Below are 12150 nucleotides of genomic sequence, written 5' to 3'. Positions count from 1 at the left end.
TGGTCTATTGCTTTGGTTCAGTGTGATGGAGGAAATCACCCCAGAGAGTCCTGAAAAGCCAGGGAGTGTCAGTTTAAGTAATTTACTAGCAGAAGCATTAAAGCTCCATGGAAACACAGCTAAATCCATTGTCTACATAATCAGCAACATCTCAAGAAAAGACTATAAATAATACCATTAGAGTAGGAAAGAGAGGTTTCAAAGTGGTCAAATATGTGAAGTGTCATGTCAGGTCATTGCCACAGGGAGGAACAATGCTATTTGAACCCACCTTAGATAGTGTCCCACCAGAGGGGCTAGAACTGTTTCCGGCAGTAGTTGATGTGCCCCCTGGTGCCTCCAAAGCTGTAAAACATTCCAATTTGCAACGCCACCAAGCATGACATCTCTCTGTCACCAAGAACAGTTTTAGGCAGTATCGAAGAAATCACTGACAGCAGGCCAATAAACTTGTGTTCACCTTCCCAAGAGCCTGCAAAGTCAAACAGTGAAACTTACCTGTGCACCACACAGGTTAGCCCATCCAGCGACACCAGTGAGAGAACAAGCAGCTCTGCAGAGTCCCACGCACAAGAAAAGTGGCATCCTCCTGTCAATTTAGGCCTCTTGATCAACAACAGCAGGAAGTTGTGCATCAGATGCTTATCGAGGAGTCTGATGTGTTTGCTAGAGGGGAAGGTGATATAGGTTGTATACCCAACTTGCAGCTAAAGATCAATGTTGTGGACAACAGCCCAGTTCAGAAGTGCTATAACTCCATACCCAAGCCCTTGTACAAGGAGGTGAAAGAGTATGTGCAAAATCTCCTAGACAGAGGTTGGATCCGCAAATCTATGTCTTCATGTCCCTCCCCAGTGGTCTGTGTCCAGAAAAAAGACCAGGCTGCAGCTGTGTGTGGACTTCAGAGGGCTCAACCTAAAGACTGTCCCAGATCATCAACCACTGCCACGAATCCAACACCTACTTAACAGCTTGGGGGGAAACACATGGTTCTCCATACTGGATCAAGGCAGGGCGTACACCAAGGGTTCGTGAGCAAAGAGTCCAGACACCTTACAGCCTTCAGTACACCGTGGGGGTTGTATGAATGGGTATGGATCCCATTTGGCTTCACAAACGCACCGGCCACTTTCCAGAGGGTTTATTGAGGGTGTGCTGGAAGGGATTCGGGATGAATGTTGTACTCCATACATCAATGATATTTTGTGTTACTCATCGTCCTTTGAAGATCACATACACCACCTCCGACAAGTTCTCAGTTGCATGAGGGAACATGGCATTAAACTGAGACCAACCAAGTGTGAGTTGTTTAAAAGAGAAGTTTGTTACCTTGGCTGTCTGGTGTCCTGAGAGGGAGTCAAGATTGATCAACAGGATTTGGCAGCAGTGATAGCACTTAAAGAGAGAGAGCCTCGCATAGTTAGAGACAGATCTGGAAATTGACAGGAAGGACAGCTCCTGTCAAAAACACCCATTACATGGAAAGCAGAACACAGGGATGTCGTAGCCAAGCTAGTGGACACGCTGACTAATCCTCTTACCCTAGCTTTCCCGAACTTTGACCTCCCATTCATACTACACACTGATGCGTCCAGTGGTGTTTTAGGGGCAGTGCTATACCAGCGTCAAGACAACAAGCTGCGGGTCATTGGGTATGGCTCAAGAATTCTAACACCTGCTGAGAGAAATTACCAGCTCCTCTCCGGCAAACTTCTTTGCCCTCAAATGGGCCTTCTATGACAAGTTTCGAGACCACTTTTATTATGCTCCATTTCACACACATACTTTCACTTTGATATAAAGTACTGGCCCAGGAAGATGAACACAGACACTGATACTCTGTCATGGTGCCCACTGAAACTTGAGAAAGGCATGCAAGAGCAAACAGAGACTATGTCACCTAAAGGTGTGACTGCGGTATGGCAGGGCAGTAGAGCAGTTCAAGAAAGTGATGTGCCTTGGGTCGCAGCCTTGCAACTGCATGGTGAGAATGAGGTTTTACACCAGAAAACATCTGTGCAGCACAGCAAGAGGACTCAGCCATCAGAGAGGTTGTCAATTTAAAAGTCAAAAACTGGATCCCCAACGAAATAGACAAAAGAAATGTTAAGAAAAAGACAAGGAGACTGCTGTATGAATGGAATAAGCTGGAGGTGAATGATTAAAGCCTTGCACAATGACATGGGCTATGTTGGTGCAGGGAAAGTAATTTAGGACTATGTCAACAAAAGATGCGCCTGCATTAAACAGAAACATCCTGATCTTTCACAGGGAGTGCCCATGGGACACATCTCCACAAGCAGTCCATTCGAGTTAGTGTGCATCGACTACCTCCACCTGGAGCAAAGTCAAGGCTATGAGTACATCCTTGTCCTGGTTGACCACTTTACATGCTTTGCTGAAGCATACCCAATGAGAAATAAATTTGGAAAAACAGCAACCAATAAGATTTTCCATAACTGAACAGTTTGTTCAATAGATTACAGCAGGTGGCGGGAATCTGTCATTCACGTACCACACCCTACCACCCGCATGGTAACACAGTGGAGAGACTGAACCGCATGCTCCCTCAGATGATGCATACCTTGGAAGAGGAAAAAAAAAGTCAGTGGAAGGATCATCTTTCCCATACCATTGCCTACAACTGCACAAGGCATGAGGCCACAGGCTTTTCCCCATTCTTCCTCTTATACGGTCAACCTCCAAGCCTGTTGACTTACTGTTTCCACCCAAAAGAGAACCTGAGACAGCTGATCGGCAGACATATGCACAGAAATGGGCACAGAGGATGCGCTCTGCATATGAAATCGCAGCAAACAACAGTGACAAACCTTCAGCCAACGGCAACAAACTGTATGACAGAGCAGTCAGGGGTGTTGTACCACAGCCAGGTGTTGGTCAAAAACCTGTGTGAGAGAGGTGGGTCTGGCAAGATGTGGGCTTACTGGGAGCAGGTATTGCACCGTGTTGTGGAGAGAGTTGATAATGGACCAGTTTACAAAATGCAACCTGAGAACGAACACAAGACACTCCGTGTGCTCCACAGGAACCTACTTCTTCCAGTGAATGAGCTGCTCCTGGGAAAAAAAAACACTTCCTGCACAAAGTCAGACAAGACAGACCAAGTTAAAAAAAAAAACAGAAACAGTTACCAACACTCATGAAGAAAATACAGACAGCTGTGATGATAAGTACACTTACCAGCAGATCCCATGCTACAGGTTAGTGAGATCTCAACAGACTGAGCATCATCAAACAGGGCACCATCCCCAGACTGAGCTAAAGCTAAGTGCCAAAGCCTGTGAGTTTCACCCTGCTTTAAAGGAATACTCTGACGATTTGGGAGTTATGCCCTTTCTCTATCATTTTCATATTGAGACAACATGATCAATATCTTTTTTGTGTCTGTACGTCCAGTGGCTGGGTCTCAGCGGTTAGCAATGCGACTCCCAGCAGAATGTGCACACACATTTGGTCATCTGTCTGGACATTTGGGACATGCATATTTTTCCTTTTACCTGTAGTGCTATTTATCACTGCATAAAAAACTATACCTTGGTGCGAGTTGCAGAGTGTTGGAGATATTGGCAGTAGAGGTGTCTGCCTCTTTTCAAATATAATGGAAGTAGATGGCACTTGGCTTGTGGTGCTCAAAGTGTGTGATTTGGTTGTCAGCTGTAGTTTGGTAGAAAGAAAATAGTTCCTATGTGAAACTGCTCACGGCAAGGTCTGTGGATTATCTTAAGTAAGCGGATTATGATTTCTGAAAAAAGACATACTGTTGAGTTTTTGCAATTTTTTTTCCTTTTTTATTTTTTGTTGCGGTTTGAGCAACACATGTCGAGTGCCATCTAGTTCCATCACTTCAAAAGAAGGCAGACATCTCTACGGCCAATATTTCCAACACTCTGCAACTTGCACCAAAACAATCTACACTGATAAATAGCACAACAGGTAAGAGGGAAAATGTGTATTTTATTTTGGGGTGAACTGTTTCTTTAACTTTCAAACCACTCCTGATGTATTAAGGATTGGTGAAAATGTCCTCACTAGGAATGTTTAAAACTGAAATTGGTCCTCACAAAGATAACAATGCAAGCCCACACATAGTTTTGTCAAAACACATGTTTTTATTATTGTTGACACAAATTAAACTTACAGCAAGTCGTTTGGAACAATTGAGGATAGAATATGAAAAAAAAATGTTCAAGAATTATTTACAGTGCCATACTTAAGGTCCAATTTTTAAATCAATGCATATGTCTAAATTAACTTTACACCTCAGAAGAGAGGCTAAGAATTTTTTTGATCTTACTTACACAGTACAAATGAAATATCCAACATCCTGTTTTATGGCTTTACACTGGAGTACACACATTCATTCTCTGTGTAGTTCCTCTGTCTTCTTGATCTTTTGGACATGCTTTCCCCTATTGCAGCATAGTGGAGATTGTCCGTGTCTTGGTATCCCTGGGAACCACATAAATCACAATAGTGGACCTGTCAGAAATTAAGTTTTATGCAATAAAATGTGTTTACATTACAATAGCTGGTCAAAACAAACTTACCTCTTCATTTGCAGGAAATCTTGCTTGAAGCTCTGGTCAGAAAACACAGGAAAAAGTTCTTTAATTTAAAAGCCATGCTTTCCAAATAGGAGCTGTAAGATGGGGATGACACTACCCACCTGTGGACTGGTCGTTGTTTTTCTTGTTCGTCTTGTACAGTGAGAAAGCAAGTACAACAACCAGGATGGTGGTGAATGTCAAAGCTCCACTCAAGATATATACCAAGACAAGAAAGTCCACCTCATCTGTAGATACTAACATTAGGACATTTTTAGTTTTTTCATCAAATTTGATTTCAAAGAGACAATTGTTTGCTGAAATGTTACTTACATTCAAAGTCGAGCGTGGTCCCGTCTCCAAACAGTATGTGTCCACATGAGCCAACAGCACAGTAGTAGGTCCCAGCATGAGAAAGATTCAGACTCTTCATTGGCAGGTTATAGACACAGGTGTGGTCTCAGACGCTGACTGATCGACCAAAGCATGGATGTTCAAACCTGAACTCTTTACATCAACAGTAATACCGGCTACAAATTTAAAAATATTTACATAGTTTCTTGCGCAGTAGTAAGTAGCTGAGTCCGAAACTTGTAAATCTGAGATCTTCAAGTTATTTTTACCATTTTCAGTATCCAGTGTGAAGCGTGGATTGTTCTCGAATTCATCATAAAAAATGCCATTATCTCCATGCTTATAGAAGTGAGAGATGAGCCTTGGTTCCTGTCCCAGGGTTTGTTTATACCAGTAAAGCATTGTAGCTTCACCTTCATAACAACACTGCAAAGTTACCTCATCATCAACATTGGCTGATACAAAGCCTCTCTTTTTATGATCTGATGAGGCCAATTTCAGTTCAGTCATCTGAGCTAAAGTGAAATAAAAGATGAAGCAAATGCACAATTAATTCCATACAACAAAGTATAACTAACAAAAATGATTTGAATGCACCAGGAGCGACCATACACTCTAAAAACACAACTCACCCGTTTTCCACAAGATCAAACATGAGAGATAGATCGCAAACATTGGAGATGTCATCATGTCCAAACTGCCGTGTTGAATGACAAACATCTCAATGCTCTCTCCACTCTTAAGAGACAAGACTGTTTTTGATTGGCCAATCAGAGCTGACACTTCACATTATGTCACCATATGGGAGACATGAGCACAGGTTCACTGCCATCTACAGTGTCAATTTGTTTCTTGAAGATAATCAGATGATGAGATGGAGAATATAACAGCTTGTCTGCTTGTCATCACATTAAAAATCACTAAAAGATAAATGTTATCCATACAGTATAATCACCAGTGACATTAATTGACTGTCAACAGATAGCAAGCACGATAATTTGCAAGGTACTTGTCAAATACACAAACTGAAGTTTATTTCTTATGATTTTGACCAGTTCGTCCATATATGATGATATATAACTCTTTGTAAGATAAAGTCCAGTGAATTCTGTCTATAATCAGTGCCATTGTGAAAACAATATCAAAAGCAATTTTACAGATAAATAATTATTTTCAAATTTTTAATTGTTTAGTATTTAGCATAATCAGGACATTTTTTGTCTGGAAAGATCTGTTGCTGTCTATTTTTGGCTGGACAGCAGAATGTGAGGCCAGCCATATAAACGTGAGTGAGTGAGTGAGTGAGTGAGTGAGTGAATGAGTGAGTGAGTGATGAAATTACACCACTGGATGGAGTCAGTGATGACTTGAGTGTCGGTGTTTCCATCTCTCTCACTGCTCTTTTGAAATACATGCTGACAAAGCCATGGGTACCAACAGTCCTGTTCTATGTTCTCGCAGGGCTTTTTTGTTTAGATCCATACTGTTAATTGACTGCTGTTTCTGACTACTGTTCCTTTATTACAAATCCATAAGCTACGATAATGTTTGAAGGCTGCGCACTCTCCATTAGACACCGAATGACTGAGGTGCACCTACCCAGAAATGTAACTACATGCCGTGGTGACACAGAGCTCCTGTTCATTTTTGTAGAAAATCATTTTCATCAGCAGAAGCAAAGATTTTCTTTTTATTCTTCAGATAAGAAACAATAAATTGCAAAGACAGTAGAGTCCCCACAAAACAGCATTTGAAGTCTTGTGTGTGATTCAACTTGGTTTCATATGAGTAATCTAGAGAATAAAGTCTGCTTGCCACTGGGGTAATTTATGCAATGAGAAATGGCATAGGCTTATGCTAATAACATTAGCATGTTGTATATATGGGGGAAACGTTTCTCGTAAAAAACAATTATTTTGTTGGTGAAGCCTGTGAGGTTGTAATGGAGCTGACTTTTGTACATTGCCTTTTTTAAATGTTTAAGCTTAATGAGAGCAGAGGAAAGGACTGCTAGCTGCTATGCTACTTTATGCAATATAAAATGTTATAAGTAGATGCTAGTAGTGTTAGCATGTTGTATATGTGGTGAAAACAGGTCTAGTATAAGAGAAATGTTTTGTCAGTGAAGCCTGTGAGTCACATTTGAGCAGAATCATGTTTTTTTATATGATGTTGCTGATAATAAGCCATGTTTTATGTGTGTTTTAGGTGTGTTCAGTCAAACGTAACTGTCCTTCACATATCTCAACACAGTAGCATAGACACTAGGGGTGTAACGATACATCGATCCACATCGATACATCGATTCATTGATTAATGATTCGATTATATCGATGCAAAATGAAAACATCGATCCATATCGTCATCTTAAAGATACACATTTATTTTGAAATTCACATAGCATGTCTGTGTCACCATTTCTGGTCAAGCGCGCCTCCGCTCAAACAACAAACAGAGCTCAGAAATAAAATGGTCAAATCATATTCTAGTTGTTTATGTGAGTTGATGTAAATGATTGTGTTAGATGGGCATATGATATCGCGTCATATCGATCGCAGGCTCCTGAATCAAATCGAATCAAAATCGTATCATGACAGACTTTGTGATAACGGCAAACATTGTATCGTCATCCAAACAAATCGATATAATATCGTATCATGATGAAGCTGGTGATTTACACCCCTAATAGACACCCCATTGCCAAATGGGAGGAGTAATTGCAGAGTAATGCAGACACATCAGCACACCAGTATAAATGCTTACAGTGGCGTAGGCTATGGCGTAGACTCTGTGTACAACCTACAAACAACTATAAAGCAGTTTGGCTACAGTGGCTGGAGCTTAAGAGGGGAGGGTTGTGTTAAACCGAGCAAAAAAGAGTTTGATCAATGGGTACATCTCCAGAGAAAGCATGTCCCTTCTGCTGTGTGACAAACAATGTGCAGATGCATTCATGTACAACAAATCACCATCTTTTTTCTGGCCTTAAAGAAGAAACAGGTCTTTTATGCAAATTTTAACACAGACCCTTATGAACCTTATTGGTCTTATAGAAGGAGCTCTTTTAAATATTTAATACTCACAGCCCCCAAGAGCCCGAGCCCTTAGGAGTATTCTCTTTAAAATACTGCGTTTTTACCCTAACCTAACTTCAGCCTGAGCTTTTTAAGAAGTTGATCAACCTTAGGTTTAGAAGCAAGTGAGTCCGAGATATTTGTAAGAATTGACAACCTCTGACTTCTTTCCCTGAGCAGTAATAACATTAGGAGTGTCCACAGACTTCATCCTAGCTTTTGAGAAATGCATCACCTTAGTTTAACAGCATTTAAAACCAGCTTTAGCTTTGAAAGCCGAATGTGAATAACATTAACCCTTTGGGCTCTAGGCCTTTTTTGGAGTATTTTTACTGCCTTTACTTTTAAGCTCATATCACAGTCAAAATAAAGGCTACATACACATGCTATATCTTGTTTTTTTCACGACAATCTGGGCTAACCAGAGTTGCCACCATTATATGTCCCTCTATGTGCCTGTATTTTATATTAATTTTTATATCAATGAAAAAAACTAATCCGTGTTAATAAATTCTTACATTTTTACATGTATCTCACCATAGCAAGTTGGAAGTAGACATAATCTGCCATATATGAAGAGGGGAGACTCTCTGGAATCTGGCAATGTAAGGACCATGATGGTGGGACATTCTGTCACTTCACAGTTGTCCAAAACATGTGGTTTGTGCACATGATTGCCAGTAATTTTTTAATTATTGCAAGAAATTCCAAGGCAAGGCAAGGCAAGGCAAGTTTATTTGTAGAGCACAATTCGTACACAAAGTAATTGAAAGTGCTTTACAGAACAAGAAAATGCTTTAAAGTCTATTCTCTGAGCCACAGGAAGCCAGTGTAGAGACTTGAGCACAGGACTAATGTGCTCGTACTTCCTGGTTCTGGTCAGGACCCGAGCAGCAGCATTCTGGATATACTGCAGCTGTCTTACGGCCCGTTTGGAGAGGCCAGTGAGCAGGCTGTTACAGTAGTCTAACCTACCAGAGACAAATGCATGGATCAGTCTCTCCAAGTCAGGTTTAGACACCTTTGATTTTGGCAATGTTTTTTAGATGGTAAAAAGCTGCTGATGTTATTGATTTGATGTGGCTGTTAAAGTTCAAGTCTGAGTCCATTGTTACCCTGAGATTTCTAACCTGATTTGTAGGTTTTAGAGAGAGAGAGACTGGAGGTGACTGCTGACACTTTCTCTTTGTTTCTGTGGACCAAATACGATGACTTCAGTCTTGTCTGAATTTAGCTGGAGAAAGTTGTTTTGCATCCACACACTGACCTGTTGGATGCAGTAACAGAGTGAATCCACTGGTCCATATTCACCTGCTGTCGGTGAGACATAGATCTGAGTGTCGTCTGCATAGTTGTGGTAGGACACATTATTACTTTGTATTAACTGGCCTAAAGGCAGCATGTAGAGATTGAACAGAAGGGGTCCCAGGATTGACCCTTGGGGCACCCCACAGGTCAAGGCCACGTGGTCTGAGACACAGTTATCAATTTCAACAAAGTACTTCCTGTCTTCTAGATAGGACTTCAACCAATTTAGGGCAGTGCCAGAGATGCCCACCCAGTCCTCTAGTCTCTGTGAAAGGATCTCATGATCGACAGTGTCAAAAGCAGCACTCAGATCTAGCAGGACTAAAACTGAGACTTTGCCTCCGTCAGTGTTCAGGCGGATGTCATTTGTCACCTTAATAAGAGCAGTCTCAGTGCTGTGATGGGGTCTAAAACCTGACTGGAAAACATCAAAGGAGTTGTTCTTTAGGAGAAAGTCAGTAAGCTGTTGGCTTTCTCAAGGACTTTGCCTAAAAACGGCAGATTTGAAATGGGCTGGTAGTTGTTCAGTACTGTGGCATCAAGACTGCTCTTCTTTAGGAGAGGCTTTATGACCGCAGTTTTCAAGGCCTTTGGGAATGTTCCAGATTGTAGTGACATGTTAACTACATTGACTCATTCACAAGTCAAAAGTGTGTTTTATCTGAAAGAAACATGCAATATTTACATCTAAGATAATAGAAAAATAGTCAACCAAGTGCAATGATGTCCTCCAAGATAATATTTGCCACTTCGCGGAAAAAAAATATTCTGGACGATTTCTTGTCAACATGATCTTGACTTCTCTGTGCTCCGTGCTGCTCTTTGACCTGGCCTGAATGTTTTTTTTGTTGTTGTTTTTCAGTTTCAGTTATATTTTGGGGGGACATTTTGGGCATTGGGGGGGACGTTTTCCCCTCAATGTATATGGTGACTACTGTCCTGTCACGCATGCATAATTAAGCTACAGTTGTCTGGGTGCACAAAGGTGAAGTGCGCTGGTCTTGTCATATAAAGTTTGATGGAGTGTCAACTGGACAATATGGAGATATTAGAATCTTGAAAGCCGGACTACAAATGTGGATAGACAGGGAGAAACACACGCAAGCCTAAGACGTGGTAAGATACGATATTCCTCACTATATGAAGTGACTGATAACGATCTGTATAATGAATTGTAAAGAAATTTGTCAGGTTTTTATTTTGTAGACAATTGATCTGGATTTATAGCGTGATGGGATGACAGCACAATGATGGTATCACTGGAAAGCTCCGGTCCTGCGCTTTCATGTGATATACATGGCATTTCTGTGCAACCCCGCATTCGCGAGTAACCCATCCCATAGTAATGTGTGTGCAAAGCTGTATGAAAGCTTTTGTTATACATAATGTTGTGTAATTTAACTCATTATTTTTTTTCGCTGTGAAGACATTGGACTGAAGTCTTGGTCTTGTCAAAAAGCTACGATTCCGCTGTTTCACGTGATATGAGTGGCTTCTCACTATGACGCACGGTTGCGGAGAAAATCCATAGAGAAGAACAGGTCACTACACGTCGTTTGGGCCCATAGGTTTAAAGACAGCCTGCAATTTGGCCACAGTCTCCGTAATGGTTGAGCCGGTACAATATATCACTGTGTCGTCAGCATCAAAATGAAAATTGGCACCATCCATATTTTGACCAAGACTATTAATATACTGAAAATAACAGTGGACCCAACAAAGAACCCTGGGGTACACCAAAATCCTGGGGTGTGTAGTCTGTGTAGGAAAAAGGTGCTGGGTTAGTACAAAGGTTGGTAAGTTGAATGCATATACATTTGTCTGTATTAAGTATAGTAATACCAACTTAGCAGTTACTCAATAGTCGACAAAATGATCACAATAAGCCAGGAAAAAGAGTTTAATCAAATCAATAATGTTACATATGCATGGACAGAAGTTAATGGTATTGTTTTGCCTTTACTGTTCCTGTGCTAATGTTAGCTAGGCCCAGCTACATTACCAGTCAGTAAACAACTGGGGTTTTGCTGCTTGTTGGTGGTTATCTTGTCCATTGTGAATGAACAATGCTGTGAGGAGTTGTGATGCCTGTGCAATCTTTGCTGTGCTGTATTTCAGTGGTGCAGGTCAGAGGAAACTGGTTGCTCTTTGTTACCCTTACAGAGTTAGCAGTTCAGCACGAACTTTTTGTCCTTGTTGCTAAGTTAACAAATTTTGTTGTGTATATGCTAACGCCAACTTGTTTACCAGGAACCCTCAGACAGGCCTCTGCTTTGAAGAAAGAGAAATCCTGTGTTTTTGCTGTATAGGCCGACAATGGTTTTCACAGAGCTACTGTGGAAGATAGCCTTTTATGCTGCAGAAAGGTGAGAAAAAGCAGAGGGGCAGGCAGCTTGTCCTGCAGCAATGACCCTTGTTTGTGGTGAGTCCAGAAAAAAAAGATTGAGAAAAACAGAAAGTTGCTTCATCTGTTGGCCTGATAATGTTGTAGGTCACATGCTACAGTGATGAATGGTGAATGAAGACTGGCACGATGTGCACGGTTTCACACCTAGGATTGTGGGGAACTTGAGGAGTCTAGGAAATGGAGTTTCTGCAATATCACATTAAGAGTCCATTTCACATCACACTAATTAGTGGAATCAGAGACCGTCAGTGGAATCCACTGGTCCCAACAAAAGTAAATGGTATGTTATAATATCATGGACTGAACAAAAGCACACAAACATAGTCAAAGTTTTTTGTAAATAGATTTCATGTATTTATTTTATTTGGCCTAACATGTTCATGGAAATGGACAATCCAACTAATTTGGATAAAAATCATCATCAGCACAAAAGACAAATAAT

General features: G+C 41.0%; 1 pseudogene across 1 annotated transcript; it reads right to left on the bottom strand.

Annotated features, from left to right (window-relative positions):
* Positions 1–4170: 4170 nt before the first annotated feature.
* LOC117272848 (uncharacterized) lies at positions 4171–5619 on the bottom strand (annotated as a pseudogene). Its single transcript, XR_013488592.1, has 5 exons — positions 5552–5619; positions 4899–5434; positions 4688–4813; positions 4569–4600; positions 4171–4470 (listed from the first exon to the last, which is right to left on the bottom strand). The product of XR_013488592.1 is annotated as an uncharacterized LOC117272848 (transcript).
* Between the last annotated feature and the right edge of the window lie 6531 nt (positions 5620–12150).

The sequence above is a fragment of the Epinephelus lanceolatus genome, chromosome 22 (assembly GCF_041903045.1).
Source record: "Epinephelus lanceolatus isolate andai-2023 chromosome 22, ASM4190304v1, whole genome shotgun sequence".
Taxonomy (NCBI): Eukaryota; Metazoa; Chordata; class Actinopteri; order Perciformes; family Serranidae; genus Epinephelus; species Epinephelus lanceolatus.
This window is presented reverse-complemented; position numbering and strand designations above follow the sequence as displayed.